This window comes from Saccostrea cucullata, unplaced genomic scaffold (genome assembly GCF_032062105.1).
Source record: "Saccostrea cucullata isolate Sc308-1 unplaced genomic scaffold, CSIRO_AGI_Scuc_v1 ctg11707, whole genome shotgun sequence".
Lineage (NCBI taxonomy): Eukaryota > Metazoa > Mollusca > Bivalvia > Ostreida > Ostreidae > Saccostrea > Saccostrea cuccullata.
In genome coordinates, this window is record NW_026930286.1 from 1 (window position 1) to 20,585 (window position 20,585).

Below are 20,585 nucleotides of genomic sequence, written 5' to 3' on the forward strand. Positions count from 1 at the left end.
TATTTTATTATAAGGCACATATATACTTCTATGTCAAGAGAGTTGGGTACCATACGTGGTCCCATCCCCTTTGGATCCACCCATGTTGACCTGCATCAACGAATAAAAAAAAAATAGACATCAAATTATAATCATTTCTCCTTGTATAAGCTTATAAAGCCTTTATTTCAATTTTTCTAAAATTCAAGCTCGTATCACATGACGTCATTTTTCGAGAGTTTTAGCCAGGGAAATTTTATGACGAAGGCATGGCGGAGAGTGAATGTTATTATGTTTCACGAAGATTATGGACAAATTAACTGCAATCCATTCATTTAGAACAGGATTATATAAAGGTATGTACCATTTTGCATTGTTTCAATATACATGATATAGAAGAAGAGTTTTAATCTAGGTGTCCTTTCAGGACTACTGTACACATTTCGAATTTCCTCAGTTATTTCACGTACATTTATGTTTGGGATATACTCAAGGCTGTTAGGCATAGGGGTTGGTAATCAGATCACGAATTTTTTTTCCTCTTTAAATTTGACCACTCCCATACAATATACTGATATATTACATGTAATTTAATTATACAGTGGTCACATTTAAACAAACTGTTAACAAGAAGCCATAAACTTTTAAATACTCAAGGCATAGGGGCTGGTCGTATTGAATGCACAGAGTACGAGTTATCAGGCCGGAATTAAAAATATTTTTGTTTCCCCTAACCCGACCCTGAATTCTCAAGGTGGGTCGGTAGGTAGGTAAACAATTTGGGAACAAAATGCTAGGTATCAAACATATGCTGTTTAAACATGCTAAAGGAAAATTCATGATTAATTAATTTACAACTGCTATTTAGTTGAACTTGTTCAGATTATCTCACGCCAGAGTACATTTATATAGATTGAATAAAGACAAGATTCTCAAATACGCAAAGACTGGACATACGAGTATATTTTTTTCAAACCTTCCATCAGGCCCCAGTGCTTCTAGACAATCATTTTTTTTTTATTTGCAGTGTTTTTAGAGAATTTTGCTTTAGAGTTAAGAAGTAAGTGTCTAATTTTAAGTCGAAGGTCCAAATACCAATAAGTAACGTTGGAAACAGTCTTTTAAAAGGGACCATAAAAACTTATGTCCAGTCTCGTAAAGTATGCTGGCTCAAAAAAGATCCCTTACTGCTTAACGGCAAAAAAGTGCTGAGTACGTCTCAATTTTGAGCAATTGGGATATGTTCAAATGTCTTCCAAACAAATCTCAAAGGGATTAAAAGCGAAGAAACAACCAATCTTGAGTGCGTAATTAAAGAAAAATACACATGGCGTCTCAGGAAGCTGAATCATGATTTCAAAAAACTACTGTATACAGGGAAATTTTCGCCCCTCTCGCCCTACTCTCATTTGGGCGAATTTAAAACGGGGCGAATTCAAAGAATTCAGTATTATTTCTAAAACTAAATTATGATTGGGCGAATTTAAAACGGGGCAAAATTGTTTGCAAGTGTGAAAGGGCAAAAATAAGACAGGGCGAAAATAACCCTGTATACAGTATTTGTAAAGAGTAATATTTAATTGAACAAAACCGAATCTACAAATGATAAAAATGCTACATTGTAGTACAAGTATATGCAATGTCATAGTCACAAGTTTAACCCATAAATAAGGGCATTAAAGAAAGAAAATCAGAATTATATTTATCAGGATGAATATGCAGACATATTTACAACAACTCCTATGGTTCCGTTATGGCATATAGTAAACATAGGAACATAGATAAACTGATTATTAGATCAAAACTCAAACTCAATAAAATGCAGTGAAATAGAATGATGTGTTCACTAGGTTGGCCCCTCAGCTGCTCATTAGGCAGGCCTTACATGTACCATGTATTACGTACCTTAAATTCAACACTTACAGACAGGTTTGTTTGTTGTTTACTGTCCCTTTCGAAAATTTATTCACTCACATGGAGAGGCCAAGACACCTCCGAAACACTCTTAATTAGTCATGGTAAATTTTTTTTTTACCAAAATGGTTTCAAGAGTGAAGAATTCTAGTTAGCTAAAGGCATAAGATTGAGACGTCGCCGTTGTTTTATTAAGAACTTTTTCTCAGTAATCACATCTTGGCGCCATTTTCTTCAACACATCACAGTAGAACAATGTCGGCCGTTCTGCTAAAAACTGATTTTGATGAAATTGTATTTTATGAAAGTTAGTTAACAATAAAACAAATAATTAAATCTTCTTATTTAAAAAATCTTTTCAGTTGGTGCGATTTAATTGGGTTGGTCGCATTAGGGGAAACAAAGGTATTTTTTATTTTGGCCTCATGTACGGTATTTGTAATGTTTTGTAGCAAAAGAAACAGGGGTGATAACTTGTACCCTGTTTATTCACTTCGACCAGCTCCTATGCATGTACTACAGCGTACGTGGAACAAATTCTATTGTTAAAATGGGTCCATTGGACAATATCATATTTTTAACGACAGAACATTCACTGTTCTATCTATGGATTCTATGCTCATCTGGGCACATCAGCAAGGAAAAAGCACAAATTAGTTCAGTATTGAAAAGTTAAATCTTGGGAAAGTGAATGGGTGGGTTTTTAAAATGGGTGCCAATGGGTCAGGTACTCATAGCTCACCGGTCTCTCAATAGGTTATATTTTTCGGAGATCTAAAGTTCTGCAGCTAGGAACCACCAAGGCCTAAAATAAAATATTGTTTGTTTCCAGTTGCCGACCGACCCACTGAAAATGCACCCGACCCAAACTTTTTTTTTTGCCATTTTGTAATATATTTTTTTCTCCAATTTTTCAGGATCCCGTACGAAAGTTCGAGGGGGAATAGGCACGGCTTGGGCACGGCTAAGACACGGAATCCGCACGGGTTTTTAAAAAGCCGCACGGGTTCTGCATGTCCAAGACACGGACACGGCTTCTGTGTCTGAATGTGAGGAATCCTCACTCACAGAAATCCGTGTGGAGGCACGGAATCCGTGTCCCAAGGAGACGGTTTTTAACTCAGGCGGGTTTTGCTTCAAGCTATTTATTTATATCTCACGGCTTTTTACCGAGCATGCTCAATCATAACTTCCTTTATTTGAATATTAAATTGGATGGATTCATGGTCATGAGCTAAGTCAATGTGTCTTTTTGCTCTATTCAAAGGATATTTAACTAATAGATGTCAGTTGGAATTGTATTGATGTCAGTCTGGGATAATTTCTTCACTTTTGAACTGAATGCAGTAAGTGTAATCTAGAATAAATAGGTCATTTTTTCAATTTTCATGATCTTCCTGTACGTATTGCAATGTTGACATGAACAATGATGAAATAGTTTAGCTATAGGTTTATTTGAATGACTTTCGTTGGACTTTCACTAATCCTTTATAGTATACATTTTATGTGACATCACTGTGCTAGTTAAAGTTTTATTTAAACTAAATTCTTTCTCAGATTGTGCAAACTTAGCTACTAGATTAAATTACAATTGAATATATTGTACATTATCATTAAAATCTTAATTAAAAACTTGCATGGATTGTTAATCTTGAACAGAAAGTAAATGGACACATTCATATAAGATTTTTAAGTTTTGAAATTCTAAAGCTAAGCATTTATGTAAAGCAATGTGAAGTTAGTTTGGTTTCAGTCACCATTTTGGCATCCACAGTTACATCATGGGGTTCTCTAAAGGCCATGACCTAGATCTAAACAAATGCACAGATCCCGTGACTCCTTATATGGTATACGGCACGGGTTTTTTGACACGCGTTTCCAAAAAACCGTGTCTCCATATATGGAAAAGGACACGGGTTTCAGACACGGGTTTACAGAATCCGTGAGTCCATGTATGGAAACTAGCACGGCTTTCTGGCACGGGTTTTGTGATCTCATTTAAATATTTCGGCCAATATCCCGTGCCGCGTCCGTGCCTCGACCACTTTTAGGCACGGCTTTCCATACATACTTTACATAGGAGCACGGAATGCTAAAGCACGGGTTTCTGGAGACGGAATCCGTGCCTGAGCCGTGTCTAAGCCGCCCGGACTGTTTCGTACGGGATATCAAAACTGTTTCATTTTCAATTTTTGTCTTCATCAATCATTAGTTTATACCAAGAGTGATAAACCTTATTCATGTATAGTAGGCCTATTAAAACCTCTATTTTATGTTATCTAACAAAAATCGGGAAACAATTTTTTTTCCCCAAAAAAAATTGCCTACCTACCTACCCAGACTAAAAATTATAGGTCAGCAACTGCAAACAAAGAATTTCTTAAGCTTGGCCCAATTCCCCCTCTCCCCTCAAGGATTTTTTTTTACAAGTTTCATTTTACCAACTTGTTGCATAGTTTAAACTCTAATAGACAAGAACCCTGGGGCATTGTCATTGTTCTGCAAAACTGTGAAATATACATAAATCAAAGTACTCAGAAGTACTGAAAGCTGGGCTCATTTACAGGGTAATGAACAAAGAAAGTGATGACAGTTAAAAAAAAATTTCAGACATTGAGAGGATATGTTATACACAAAATAGTATAAAAAATTTCAAAAATTAAGCCTGTTAATAAATTATGTCTAGCTCTAATTTAACACTGTAAAACAGGGTTCAACATTAAAGTCAGTCTCAGACTAATACATTTTCATTCGGACTAATAAAATTTGTGGCTAATTAGTCCGAATGGACTATTAAAGTTTTCTGGAAAAAATAGAGAATTTTCAGGTAATGTAGATTCAGGTTTGTTCAAATCATGACCCCCGGGGGTAGGGTGAGGCCACAATGGCCAATCAAAGTCTTACATAGGAGTATATAGGGAAAATCTTGTATATAGGAAGAAAATGTTTTTAAAAAATCTTTTTTATCAAGAACAGCAAAGTCATTTATGCTGTATTAATATGAAGAATCTCAAGTAGTATTAAAATTCAAGCGCCCCCCCCCCCATTCCCTTCAGTGAACTTTTCAGTTCTGATTTGTGTTTTATCCTAGCTGATTTGCTCAGGTGAGCGATGTGGCCCCTGAGCCTCTTGTTTTACTTTTGTATCATTACATTATAAAACATAATTATTACATAATAAAGCAGAAAATTCATCATTGAGGAGTTTACTAGTTTCCAGTTCCCCACATAAAATCATAGTTTTAATTAAGTATGTGTCTGCCCCAAAGGACTTCTAGACCAACATTCATGCAAAAGAAAAAAACTGCTCTTTTTGGACAAAATGTAATTTTAGCCCACTTTGGTTTGGAGTTAATTCTAAAGTTCAAAGTTGCAAATAAAAATTTGAAAGGTTACTTTTTTCAGGAAATCATCTATCTATTTTAATGTGTGGATAATTCTGACTACATCCTTTTTCGAGTAAAATAAATTTATTTTTTTTTATCCACCTGTGACACCACTCTTTTGTTTGAATGCTCCATTAATACTTTTCAAGTATGAAGATTTGCAAAACACTAGGGCTGAGTATTGAGCAAAAAATTTCCATACAATATGATAGTTATTAAAATATTTTTTAAAGCGATATGCGAATGGAGCAATCCGAGCAATTAATATATTGAATTCTTTAAACAAGCAGTCCACCAAAAAAAGCTTATAAATAATTTTATGCATGAATTTAATAAAAATCAATTGTCTTATTACCCATTTCAAAGTTTTTGTCTCATTGTCATTACAAATAACACACTGACTTCAAATTAAAAGTTTTAATGACTGAAAAATCAACATGTTAAAATCAAGTTGTATATACATGTATGTGTTTGCAATAATTATAAAAACTGTGTGTTTTCCTTAATGATTATTTAATTGTTCATTAATTTTAACTGAAAAAGGTGAAATATAATCTTTGGTGATTAAAATTCCCATCTTTTTATCAGAATTAGAAGAAAAACTGTTTGTCCGATACGTATAAGAAGTTATTTTTTGACACGATCTTGAATATTGATAGGTATTGATATATTGATACGACCCTACAAAACACATTGAAAACGGAATTTGTTATACATGTTCCTATTCTTCTTCTGCTGCCTTATTGAGAAAAGAACTAAGGCTTAGAAAATTTTATTCATGCATGATGCAGTTTTTTTATCTCACCTGAGCTGAAGTCTCATGTGAGCTTTTCTGATCAAAATTTGTCCGTTGTCTGTCGTTGTTGTTGTTGTCATTGTTGTAAACTTTTCACATTTTCATCTTCTTCTCAAGAAGGGCCAAGCCCTCTTCCAAGGGAAGATAATGATGAATTATTGAAAAAATAATGGCATCTTTTAAAAATCTTCTTCTCCAGAACCATTGGGCCAGGAAAGATGAAACTCATGTGGAAGCATCCTCAGGTAGTGTAGATTCAAGTTTATACAAATCATGACCCCCGGGGGTGAGGCGGGGCCACAATGGCTGATCAAAGTTTTATATAGGAATATATAGGAAAAATCTTTAAAAATCTTCTCCCGAACCATTGGGCCAGGAAAGATGAAACTCATGTGGAAGTATCCTCAGGTAGTGTAGATTCAAGTTTCTTCAAATCATTACCCCCGGGGGTAGGGTATAGGGTAATCGTAATCAGTAATTGTAATCAGCTGTAATCGACAATCACATATAGTAGACCATATTAAAGTAGACAAAATAATACATAGGCTATATCATTAAAAATTTTCGTCTTGTAAACAACAAAACCATGTGTCACAAAAGCATTTTATGGAAGTTTAGATTTGTTTAAATACCCCTCCCCTGCCCAGAACCCATTTTTCTAATATATACTGAACTAATTTTTGCTTTTTCCTAGCCAGTTGCTCAGGTGAGCGATGTGGCCCCTGGGCCACTTGTTTATCATGTAAAGAAATTAAATGTTCCAATCCACTGTTGAGAATCAATCCCGTTACCCTCACCTTTGGTAGTGGGGTACTCATTTCACTTTGTCATTGAAGATGTTGAATGACCTGACCCTGAATTACAATAACTCCAGTAAAGCTTAAGTGAGCTTTTCTCATTACCCTTTGTCCGTCATCTATCCCTCTGTACATCCGTTTGTAAAGTTTTCACATTTTCAACGTATTCTCAAGAACCACTGGGCCAATTTTAACCAAACTTGGTACAAAGCATTCTTGAGTGAAGTTGAGTTTAAATTCTTAGAATGGATGGCCAAGTCCCCTTACAAGGGGAGATAATCAAGAAAAGACAAAGATGGGGGGATGAAAAAATGAGCTAGAAAACCTGAAACTTATTTGGAAGCATCCTGGGTAGTGTAAATTGTTTAATTCATGAATCACATGGGTAGGCCGAGGCCACAATAGCGAATCCAAGTTTTATGTAAAAATATATAGAAAAACCTTTAAAAGTCTTATTCTCAAGAACCTATGTACCAGAAAAGCTGAAACTTATTTGGAAGCATCCTAAGATAGTGTAAATTCTAAATTGTCAAATTTCTATTCTTCAGCAAAAAAGGGTATTACATATGTATTAAATTGCTAAAAATACTTCCAGTATGACATATTCCTTGCAAGAATGTGCATCAATTTGATGAAGTGATCAGTGTGTGTGAAAAAGAAAAATTATTACAGGAGTCATTCACCATTTAGACAGACAGATGAAAAAATTAGTTAAATAAACTTTAATTAGAGTAAAAAAGACACCTTTTTAGCTCATAATCCATCTTCACTAGCCAAGGGTTTCTGATACACTACTCTCCTTATAAGCTCTTGACATAGTTACAGTGTTAAAGCAATATGAGCTGTATCTTTGAAAATTTTATTTTGCTGGTAAAATGTGCTTTTATGATTAATTTGTACGTAATTTAAACCCTTATGACCAATAAGCCCAAAATAAAGTTTTAAATGTTTCAGAAGAAATATTTCTTTTTAACCGAATATACAGTTTTATATAAGAAATCATTATTGCACAGGACGACAATAATTCAAATTTGCTTTAATCAAAGCTAATAAAAAAATTTCCCTGGCAAATATGAACAACAGAAGATTATATATGATTTATTTTCTGTCATTAAATTAATTAATTACAATTTTGCAATAAGATTTTCTGATGTCAAACATGCAGCTCATATTGCTTGGGTTTTTTTTCTTCCAGTTTTAATTGAAGTCAATCAACACCCCTCGACTAATCAGCAATTGGTTGTTTTTTTGTTTTTTGTTTTTGGTAAAATGATGCTATATGTGTTCAGGATATATCTTGACTCTTTAATTTCAGAAATGAAAAATTTAAGTAAATAATGATCCATTAGATAACATGCAATTCTATAATAAATATAGCCATCTGGTGTTGTCCAATATATCTTCAATAAATGACAACTAAGAATCTATATCATAGCAGCTGTAGTTGTAAACTTTAAATAAACATATCAATAATTGCTTATAAATTATTCCTGAAACTCTTTTATTTAATTGTTTCACCTCTTATGCCTCTTTATTTCTGTCGATGCAATCTATGCATACCTGGACAATGTTAAATTTGAGATCACATGATGAAAACAATATCCTCTAAGGGTCTTTTGACTTCACCATATGCCAAGGGTTCATGAGGAGAGTAGTGTCTCAGAAACCCTTGGCTAGTGAAGATGCTTGTGACCATGAGTCCCTCCAAATTAATATTAAAATAAAGTTATGATTAAGCATGCTCATGGGTTTCTACGAGTGAGGATTCCTCACTCTCAGACTCAGAATCTGTGTCTTGGACGTGCAGATCCCATACAGGTTTTAAAAAAGAGTTTCCTGCCTTAGCCATGCCCAAGCTGTGTCTAAATTCACCTTTAAGACATAATACAGATTAATCAATATTATTGCATTTCTGATGGATAGACATCTGAATGTTTAATATATTCAAACAACTAAGATAAATAAAGATCCTGTAATGCAAAAAAGGTCTAATTCATGACAGTTTGGGAGAATTTCTCCAGTTTCCAGCATTGATCATATCAGCTACTTTAATCACTCATTTCAACTGAATGCTAGACAGTACGCCTTAAACTTTTATTACTCTTTTATTTTTTTTATCCACCTTCTTTAAATTTTTATAGTTAGGATGTGAATGAAATAATTAAAAAATCGTTTTTAAATGTTGGTATAAACATTTTAAAAGATTATAAAATTATTTATTATCTGTTTTAGATTGACTAGAAGATCTTCAGTTTCAAGTGGTATGCTGTTGCAGAATTCCAAAATGGTCTCTTATAGAGGTTATTAATCAATAAAGCGGTGTGTTTTATAACATTTTGTAAGTCTCTAACCAACTCATCACAAGAGCTAAAAAAAATTGGTAAACAATTCAAATGACATTTTATCAAAGAAGAATATATTGAAATATCAATATGCATGTATATATGCTTAATATATCTATTGAACATCTTAAATATATTTCAGCATCTTCCAAATGAAATTATGAGTCAGGTTGGTGAACATGATATGTGACCAGTGACTGGGGAAAAAATCTAAGCCAAAGGAACTGCAGCATCTCAATATATTTTACAAAAAGAAATCATTGTTTTAAAAATTAATGATGGAATGTTGCGCTGTTTTGAGATGTTAAAATTTGTCATTCCATAAATTTCATATGAATATTTAATATAAATTACTGTGATACAATGTTAAATGTGACTATGTGACTAAATGTGACTTTGATACTATAGTTAATCATTTAAACACTGCTTTTTAAAGATTTGTGGAAAAGTGTTTTTTATCTCCATAGTCTTTTGTTCTAGAAATGTACTATTTAATTAATGACTTGTGAGTAGTTTATTGGATTGATTTGTAAGTAATTTATTGAAATGATTTGTTTGTGAATTTTTAAAGCAGTCTATTGAAGAGATTGGTTAGTAGTGTGTTATTGTTAATTTAATTTGTTTAGTAGTGTGTTAAAGTACTGTAATATGGTTAGCAGTTTGTTTATGTGATTTGTAAGTTAGATTTTTTAACTGATTTGTATGTTAGAAGTTTGTGAAGTGATTTGTTATTTAATTATGAATTTATAAGTACATGTAATTTTAAATGATTTGTTCTTAAAGTGATTTGTTAGAAGTTTGTGAAGTGATTTGTTAAAATTAATTCGCTACATTCATAATTCGTTATATCCGAATAACGAATTCGTATAACCATTATACCAAATTCGCCATATGCATGTTTTCCTTCAAGTATTAGTACCAAATTTAAATAGGTTAGGGAAGCAAATATTACAAAACATTTCTTTGATAACCAGGGTTATATTATGAATTGAATTTTATATACAAAAGCTAAAAAGAGATAAAGCCAGTTCAATTTATCAATTTTTTATAATCTTTGAAAGTTCGCTATAAAAGATGTAAATTTTAATATATTTAACCTCAACGGGACTCAATACAGTTCACTATATTCGTTAATTTGTTATAACAGAGTTCGTTATTACTGTAAAATTTTACAAAGATTTGTTAAGAATTTTGCCGTAGACCCAGAAAAACTTCGCTGTATCCGTGAATTCACTAGTATATCCATGTTTGTACTAAATGAGTTTTACTGTAGTGTGTTTATCTTATGTCAAACTAGTTTGTTCAAGTGATATGCTTGTAGTTTGTTAATATTAATGATTTGTTTGTAGTTTGTCAAGTGATTTGTTTTTAGTTTATTGAATATTGTAGGATTTTGTAAGTGTTTTGTTTTTACATGTACAAACACTGTAATAAGTTGAAGTGTTTTGTGATTGTTTTTAATTTGTTAGAGTGTTTTGTAATTATTTTGTTAGTGATTTTTGTTTTCAGTTTAAGTGATTTGATAGTGTTAAGGAATTTGTTATTAGTGTATTGATATGTTTATTTGTACAAATGTAAGAGGTTCTTGCACTGGATGAAAAATACAGTTTCCGCATGGCTGAAACTCTACTGAAACTCTGCGGAAACTTAAGGTTACTAATAGTTTCTGCAAAGTTTCAGTGCGGAAACTTCAAGTTTCATCAAGTTTCCGCAGTGCGGAAACCAAAGGTGTCCACGAATCCAAATAGTTTCCGCAACTGAAACTTGCTGAAACTTGAGGTATACGCAAGGTTTCAGTATGCGTATACGGTTGAAATACATATGGTTTACTAATGGTTTCCGCAACAGAAACTTGCTGAAACTTGAGGTATACGCAAGGTTTCAGTATGTGTATACAGTTGAAATACATATGGTTTACCAATGGTTTCCGCAACAGAAACTTGCTGAAAATTGAGGTATACGCAAGGTTTCAGTATGCGTTTACAATATTGATATACATAGGGTATACTGTAGGTTTCCGCAACGGAAACTTTAGTATTGACTACACAATTTTAGCCCTGGTTTGCAACCAAAAGTCATTTTCCCTCTGAATTCTCATATTGGAAAAAACAACAACACACTAACACTAGTTATCAAAGAATATTTAATGTTATTATCAACATTTACATACATCGGTTGAACATTTTTCTCTTGCATCATAAACATTTTTACAGCTAAGTCCGAGCCCTCAAGTCACGACAGGAGGACAGAGAAAATGTCTGCATTTAATGATGTCTCATACATCAGAGATATAATCTTGCGAGAGGAACTTAGAACTGCATTACTGCAATCAATCAACTTAACCTGAATTCGGTTTATGCAAGTCTAGTATTATTAAGGAAATGTAAAATTACTTGGTATAATAAATGCACAAGTTCACATCATAAGTAGCCAATAAGCACCAAGGTGGATTCCTTTGTTAAAAATTCAGTTTGTAGTCCATCATCAACCAACAGAAAAGTCCTTGAGTGGTTCTCATTCTTTGATGACCCACTTACACTTATCATGCTTATGCTAGTGGTGGCTGTATGTTTTCGGAACTGTGCAACACATCACTGTAGTCTGCATGTATGACCTGTTCCAGTTTCAGTTGACTTTAAAAATATCAATGCTTGAGTATAGAGAGACTTGTTTTCATCATTGGAGAAATGATATCATGTTCAAGTTGGATTGATCTGCTCATCAGTTACTTCAACCTATTGAAAATATATATAAATATAGTTTAACAAAATTCCAATCTAAATAAAACATGTTAGATCCTCTCGCATACTCGCTACACAACATCTAACAACATCCCATAGAAGGTCACGTCAGATGTCAAATACGGAACAACTCTAGACTTATTCGTTCCAATTTATGAAATACAATAATTTTGCAGTTGACTATTTTATTGGTTAATAGAATTTGACCTCTGACGTGACACTCTACAGGATGTTGTTAGATTTAGGCAGTATCTAACATTTAATATTAATTGGATGGACAAAGTCCCTAATGCTGTTCTAGTACAAGCTTTTGTTTGATTAATTTCACATTTTAAGCATTTTTTTTTATCAGAATGATTTAAAATGAAATCTAAAAATTTATCAAGTGTAAAATATCATTAGTTTATTAAAGATGCCTCTTTTAAACACTTGAATAGGGATAATGAAATAAACAAACTTGAATTTATTTAAACATATTAAATGTACCTGAATATGTATGTATAGATTTGTTCCTGATTTTCAGAATAAATTAAGGAATTTTCTTTCATTCTACTTGTTCATCAAAATATTTTTTTATTTGAATAACAACTACAGGCCCATAGACCTAATAGGTATCATGTAACAACTTTCACTCAATTGAATTTGGTTCGTGTTTTAAACAAAAAGCCATGAAATTCCAAATTTTGAAAGACGCACCATTGTTTATCATAATTATACACTTAACATGCTTACTCTGGTTACTCAGTAACCAAAGGTGGATCAGAGTAATAAAGATAAAATGCTATTCCATTTTAAAACCACCAGTTGTGTACCCCACCCCACAGGAACCACTAACCCTGGGGCCACACATTTCAAAATTTTCTAAATGTTATCTTAAGTTTTATTTCATCATAAATGGTTGATTAATTTCAAAGAGCTATATGGACCAACCCTAGTACTAAAACCCCTGACCTTGGGGCCATGAATTTTATAATTATGGTAGATGACTAAGTGCTCATTTCAATCATGCCAACAGTTTGACTGCTTGATGTCCAGGAGTAAAAAAGAAGGGGGGGGGGTATCATAAAATTTACAAATTTTGATCCACTTCACCCGTAGATGCTTTGTACCAAAATTGGTTGAAATTGGTTGAGCGGTTGCAAGGAAGAATCTGAAAATGTTCAAATGTCAACACAGGACAGACAAAAACAGATAGTAATAGGTCACCTGAGTTTACTAAGGTGACCTAAAAATAGGCCTGTTTATAAATACTTATTTTAAATAAATCAGAGAATTTTAGTAGTTAGCTCGCAAAATGAGACTTTCTAAGAAAATGTTAACATCTGTTAATTTGATGGAAATGCCGAACATATAAAGATATTATATAAAGCTTAAAAAGTAGAGGAAAGCAGCTTACACCCCCCCCCCTCTCCCACAACACACACTGACAACCAATGACTATGATAAATAGAGAGCTTTAAACAGTGAGATTAAGAAAACAATAGAAAATAAAAACATAAACTTTGTGCTTTAGTCCTTAATTTCCTAAAATAGAGTTACATAAGTTCTTACTACTAAAACATACTTTTTAACAGAAGTATTCTTCATCCTCTCTTAGTTTTCAGATGATTTGTTCCATGGATATCTGAAATTAAAATAGATCGAGTTAGTACAGTACCGTACAGTAATAACTTTTGTGTTTTTAGCATGAGCTCAGAAAAGTCCCAAAAACTACTTGCATGCCCATTTCCTTGCACCTGACATGCAGTGAAAATTCTAATGGACACATGACAAAGAAAAAAAATAATTGGAAATTGTATCATTTTAAAATGGACACAGTCACACTCTGGTCTAATTCTAAGTGGCAGACCTATCAGGCTATCACAACCTTAATTTACAAGATTTTGAAATGCAATTATATCTGAGAGTGAGAAAAATTAAATAAGTAATAATTTTCCATAAAAGCAAGACTACATCTAAATTATGTTTGTTTAAGATATGTAGGCCTTCTCCGATTCAAAATTATAATTCATTTGATAATTAATTTTATTTAATATTCTATTTTACATCAAGGGAAGATCATTTGTATAATAACACAGAACTAGGACTCTTCAGTGGCCATTGTTGAAAGCTGATTTAATTAGTGATAGAAATATGGCAAATGGTAAACAGCTATAAACCTTACAGAGAGATTACAAAAATCTTATTTGTGTATCAGTCATTTTATCAAGTCAATAAAATTTAGAGATCATAAAAGTATGTCAAATTTTCATAATGGTTCACATTGCCAGTGGTTAGAGCGACACGCCTAGAGTTGGGGAGTAAGAGCTGATTCCTACATCAAGAGTCTGAATCCAATGTAGTACATAGAGACTGGTCCCTCGGATGAGACCTGTGTTGGTGACGTGTCCACATTAATAAAAAGTTCTCTAAAGGGTAACAAATAAATACAAGTATATGACTGTATAATGAATCAATACATGTAACATAAGAAATTGAAAATGGCCAATTGCCCATTTCATCAAGCTCCAGTCTATCATAATACATACTTCAGGTAAAAACTGTTCTGTTCATATCAAGAGAATCATTTTTATGGTTGTGATTTCTGATGTATTTAGAAACTGCACCACATTTAATACACAAGGTACAATAAAAACATGGTATTTCTAATGAACAATTACACCATGCACACTACCGGTAAATCAAGTTTTAAGTTGCTAAAATAGTGTTAATTGTTTCATATAGATCAAAACATGCACATGTGTCAGCATGATGTTTATGTATCTTTGTGTATAACTATTTTGTTCACGTATGACAATGTTTCAAACTCATAATGTATGGTATTAAACTTAATAAAATACTTCAACTTGAATAATGTGAGGCATTCTGAAAATTATCAAGTCACTTTCATATCACAAAATCTGCAAGTTCTCAGGAATTTTACTTTCATCACTATACACATGTACAAATTGGCATTTCACAGTGATACAGTACTACACAATGGCATTCTCCCAACATGATGCCCTCTAACATGTCTAATATTTACGATTCTAGACTGCATGTATGCTAAAATATATTCAACCCCTTCCTCGGCTGTGCAGCACAGTCTTCCATCAATAATAAAAACAATTCAGCAAAAAATAAATGTAGGATTCAAGAAACTACTCCTGCGAATAACAATGAACACATCCAGCAGTTATAATGAACAAAAAGCTCACCTTTTCTGAAAGAACATAAGCGTGGGGGCAAATCTTTCGATTTTCCGAAAAAGTAAACACCGGATACAAGTTCATAACGATATTATCCTCTAAAACCAACCTACATTTAAAATTCCGGAATACTACAACACGTATTTTTTTTTTAACATGATCGGGACGATGCAGAAAAACATATTCTAATAATCATACGAAAACATGCAAGATAAATACATTGGTACAAAATGCATGCGGCCGTTTTAACAGCAATTAATTATCCGTATTACAACCTAAGGTGAGAATGATTTACAAGGCGCTTTTTCAAAATAATTATAACTGTACAATGGTCGATTTGAATTTTTGGAACGCGCCGTTTTGACCCAACTTTATTCTTACGATTGCAGACAATAAAAACAAAAATAAAGGTGCTCTGAACTGTAAGAAATAACTACCTGTATCTAAGCTGTCGTTTGAGGTGCCTTTCTTCTGTGTAGAGTCAAAAAACCTTCTCATCTCTGTTGTTTTTCTTGAGCAAGTTCTTGGTGTTTTCTTCGCCATTTTGTCCCTCTTTCTTCTACTAAAAATCTAACCAATGAGAGAGAAGCATTCTATCGCGATACGCCACCTAGTGATTGAATGTCAGTCTCTACGGAAAATTCACCTTTATAATAGTTTTTGCATATCTCTTTTGGCAATATTTTTTTTTACGTTTTATATTGCAGACGTCCTTGCATTTATGACAACTGAATGAACCTGTCAGTTTTAAATGCTTAAATAAAATTGATCATGGAATCGAAGTTGGGTATAAAACCGTATTTTAAGTCCCTTATTATCATGGTTATCATTATGATGATGATGATGGTAATTGTTGAAACGGACTGTCCAGATTTTTACAAATAGATTGAAAATCATATACACATGTACTTAGATTATTGTGTAAAAAAAAGTATACAAGTCATCAAAGTTATGCTGATGGCATATTATCCACATACAAGAGCGATTTTACCCCCCCCCCCCCTTTCTAATAAGCGATACGAATTAGCTGGTTAAAACTTTATAACAAGTCTGCAAATTTATGTTTATATGTTTTTTAAAATCTTAATCTACGGGATACATTTTTATTTGTGTCCTAAAATAGAATAGATAAATTAACAAAGTACATGTAAGTTTATAATCATTGTTATATAGTGAATTATATAATGATTAATTTTGACCTTCGTAACTTAAATAAAACGAAGAAAATAATTACAAACTATATTAGAATGTGTTGTATGAGTTTCTGTCTCTGTCTCTCTCTGGTATTGCTTTTTATACCTTTGTGAAACTCAAAAGCAAAATTGGAGTTATAAGAATTATTAATCAATTGTTAAAAATTTCCATCTCAGAAAATATCTACATGTACAATTTTAAAATAGTAAATACCGCTACTTCTCAGCATTAGATGATGAACAAAAAATTATTGGTTATTACTCAATACAGAAGATACGGAAACTCTTAATTTTGCGGGCAAATTTATAAATGATATCATGTAATAGTGGTCATAGTCCTTTACACATGTCATTTATATTGTTGTTTACTAAATGTATTTATCTTTTTTTTTATCTTTTCCTTATTATTGTAATAACCTCACACTTTTCTGTTTTGGACTCTAAATTAGAAATAAAACGTTGTTTTATTGTGTACTTAGAAATAACCTAGAGAAAAAAGTTATGAAATAAAATTCATAGACTTTGTTTTCATTAGGTTGCGTGTCATCGATCTCTAAATATTTTCAATATTTGAAGTTAATACAATGGTGGCAAACAAGGAATACCATTAATTGTCGTTTTTTTTTGTGATTGCCGATTTCTTTGTGGAGAAATTGTAAAATAATATTGAAATTTTTTTAATAGTCTATTGAACTAGCAAATATTCTCCTTACCTGTAGATTAGTTTTATTATTTATTAGATTGATCTATAGATAAATATCTGAGAGGTTTTTCTTTTTTTTTCCCTTTTAATCACCAACACATAATAAACTTAATAGCTTATATGAAACATTTTATATAAAATATTTTATAAAACAATCTTATTTGTTTGATTTAGGTGAAGTTTTATATAGTGTGTGTTGGATTTTTTTTATTTTTAAAATTTGAATGTTCAGACACCTTGGGGTCATTACTAGTGACTATACTGTGTATACCAGGTACTGCATGTATATATTACGCCTGGTCACAGCCCATTGTTCCTCTAAGGTAGAAAAACCTCTCAATCCACATAGAATATACAAAAAATACACCAACACGGTAGCAGGTGTCTTCGCGACACGTGTCTCCTCACCTGTGGCACGTGAGGACAGGTGCCCGCGAGTGGGGTTCAAAGAAAAGGATTGAAAATTTGATCAACTTACATACTACTTTTATTAAAAAAAAAAGTGTTTTCTAAATCACAAATTTAGAAAATTATATATCTCAATACGAATATAATTGAACATATTACTAAAAAGTATAGGTACCGCCTTTTCAGTAATATTGCATTCATTAACATCACAAAAGCAAGATATTTGAAAAAAAAAAATAATAAATAAATAAAAAAGCCTACACATAATTTGCAATCTAATTAAAATGAGATCTTCCATTCGCTCCCAGGGTATTGTTTCACAAAAACAGACTTTTTACATTAATAAGTCTTCCTCGTGCGAATAAGCATTTGGGTAACAAATGAGACGATTTAATTTTAATTAGATTGACATAATATGCTGCAGATCTTAAGAACCATGGCATCAAATGTTCAGGACATGTTTTCTTGCAATATTTACCCGCGGCTTTCGAATAAGATTAACGCCTGTTAAACGAATAAAATGTATTCATGAGAACGGAGATAAAAATGCATATATGTACGAGATATTAAATCAATGTATTAAATTATAAAAACAACTACAATGTAGTAACTATTGCACTATATATCTATGTTTGAAATGATAATTTTCCATTCAGTAATATAGATACATGTATAAGGAATATAAATGCAAAACTTGCTATCTCAGATAATGTAAACGTTCGCTCTCGTAATTATCTGTATTTCATGCACCATGAAGACACACTAATTTTCTTTTTTAAACAAATTAAAATTAAATGTAATTGTAGACAGAGGAACCTCCATAAATAACCCTTGATTTGTTCTCATACGGAAGTAATATTTTGTGAAAATAATGTATGTTATGAAAAGAATTAATTCCCGAGGGGGGGGGGGGGGGGTCTCGAGTTGGGTAATGTAGAAAATCCTGGGGAGAGGAATCGATTTTGTTTAGAAATGATATTTTTTTAATTCCAGCACAATATATATGAAATAAATTAATATGAAGCAAGGATCTTGTATAAAGTGCTTATCATTGATATCAATATCGGTATGTGTCAGTTTACACAGAGCACATCATTCTCAAAATCTGAATATGAACTAGTAGATATCTGGTATTTAAAAATAAACCATTTTTTAAAATGTATAAGTAAATAGAAATATGATATGGGTTGATTTTTCTACTCTTTTGAAAAAAAATATAATAAAAAACAGTTTCAGTTTGGTTTCAGCATGCGAAAACCATACAGAATCAAAATCAATAGTAAAGATAATATGAGTTGATTTTTCTACCCTTTTGAATAAAAAAATAATAGAAAAAAATTCAGTTTGGTTTCAGCATGCGGAAACCATATGGAATCGAAATCAATAGTAAAAAAATCATTTGAATTGATTTTTTTACCCATTTGAAAAAAAAGAAAAGAAAAAGTTTCAGTTCGGTTTCAGCATGCGGAAACCATATGGAATCGAAATCAATAGTTTCCGGAAACTGAAACCTACTGAAACTAAAAAGTATCGTTAAATTGACATTTCATTAAATTTTACATTGGTTTCCGTTTTGCGGAAACTATTTGGAAACAAACCTAATAGTTTCAGCATACGGAAACCCTACAGAAACTTGCTGAAACTATTATATAGTTTCCGCATTGCGGAAACCATACAGGAAACTTCAACGCCAAGTTTCAGCAAGGTTTCCATATAGTTTCAGTTTTGCGGAAACTGGACTTTTCACCCAGTGTTGTTCATGTAGTTCACTTTTAGTTTTTTGAAGTGACTTATTGGTAGTCTCTTTGTAGTTTGTTAAAGTGATATTTTTAGTTACTTTAGATGATTTGTTAGTAGTTTTGTGAACAGGAAGTAATTTGTTAAAATGATTGAAGTTGTTAGGCTTTTTTGTCAATTTGGGCATCTAGCTTTTACTTAAGACTAAATTTTTTTTAAAGCTCTTAAAAATTTTATCTATTATTCTTAAAAATATGGTTGATGTTAATTTATAATATTTCATTTCTAAATTTTTTTCTCTGTGATAACTCTTTGAAAGTTAGAGGAGTTGATTTCTTGATAATTCTACCGAAATGTAAACTAGGCAGGTTGATAGGTCAGGAGCTAAGGAGGCCAAATATGCATGCAAATCTTGTGTGGCTGCCTTTGTGTTTGTCTCCGTTTTTAAAGTCTAAATCTACAATTTTTTTTCCACAATGAAATGGAAATACCGTGTAAGTGGAAATTTTAGCGAGACGCAAATTTAGCGTTTTGTCCTTAAAAACTGGAAATTTTTTTTAACGAGATGTTATTTTAGCGATTTTAAAATGCACATTAAAGAAACTATTACAAATAAAACGCAACTAATTTTTAGCCATATTCAATTGTAGTGATCTTGACACCCTCGCTAATAATGCCAAAATGAAATCCTTGCTAAAAATTCTACTTATACGGTATAAGGAATCATTGTCTAGTTGGTATAGTATTCTAGGGACATCAATGATAGTGGGAAACATGGGATAATTTATGCATAAAGGGCCTCGTCATGCAAATAATCCCATGTTTCCCACTATCATTGATGCCCTGGCATACTTCACTAACTAGACAGTGATTCCTTAAATATGACTACATAAAAAAAAAGATGAGTTGTAGTTACATTTGACATTGTACTTCGAATTGGTTCTCATTGGAATGAAACTTGATGGAAGGATGAATCTATTGCATTTGTAATTTATACATTTGCACGTGTCATTTTAAATTGGTTAATTTCTTTTTATTTGTAATAATATAACCATTTTCAGATTTTCTATATGATGATTTTGATAAAATGACATAATAAATAATCCAAGTTCATCTTGTTGTATGTGTTTATAAAGACGTAGTTCAAATGACTGCTACAAACTGAGAGGATCAGGATATTTGATAAATGAAAATTGCTTTTAAATGCATTTAAATACATGTACAAAATCCACTTATTTAGTTGGAGGGGTTAGATGGAGTAATGATAAATGCAACAAAAAGGTGAATTTAATTTCCAATTTACATAGATTTCAAAAGTGAGCAATTCTGTCTTCAATACATGTACTTTTAAAGTGGATAGTGACAACTTGATTTTATTTAGAATATCAGGTGTGTATCCCTG

At 32.1% G+C, this 20,585-nt stretch overlaps 3 long non-coding RNA genes across 3 annotated transcripts; 2 read left to right on the top strand and 1 right to left on the bottom strand.

Moving 5' to 3' along the window:
* The first annotated feature begins 194 nt into the window (after window positions 1-194).
* Window positions 195-9,367, top strand: LOC134283598 (uncharacterized). Its single transcript, XR_009995501.1, has 3 exons — window positions 195-335; window positions 9,104-9,171; window positions 9,356-9,367. It is a non-coding gene; the product is annotated as an uncharacterized LOC134283598 (long non-coding RNA).
* Window positions 9,362-20,296, top strand: LOC134283599 (uncharacterized). Its single transcript, XR_009995502.1, has 2 exons — window positions 9,362-10,794; window positions 19,198-20,296. It is a non-coding gene; the product is annotated as an uncharacterized LOC134283599 (long non-coding RNA).
* On the bottom strand, window positions 11,339-15,369 carry LOC134283597 (uncharacterized). The gene is made up of 3 exons (XR_009995500.1): window positions 15,152-15,369; window positions 13,519-13,578; window positions 11,339-11,948 (listed from the first exon to the last, which is right to left on the bottom strand). It is a non-coding gene; the product is annotated as an uncharacterized LOC134283597 (long non-coding RNA).
* Window positions 20,297-20,585: the final 289 nt, after the last annotated feature.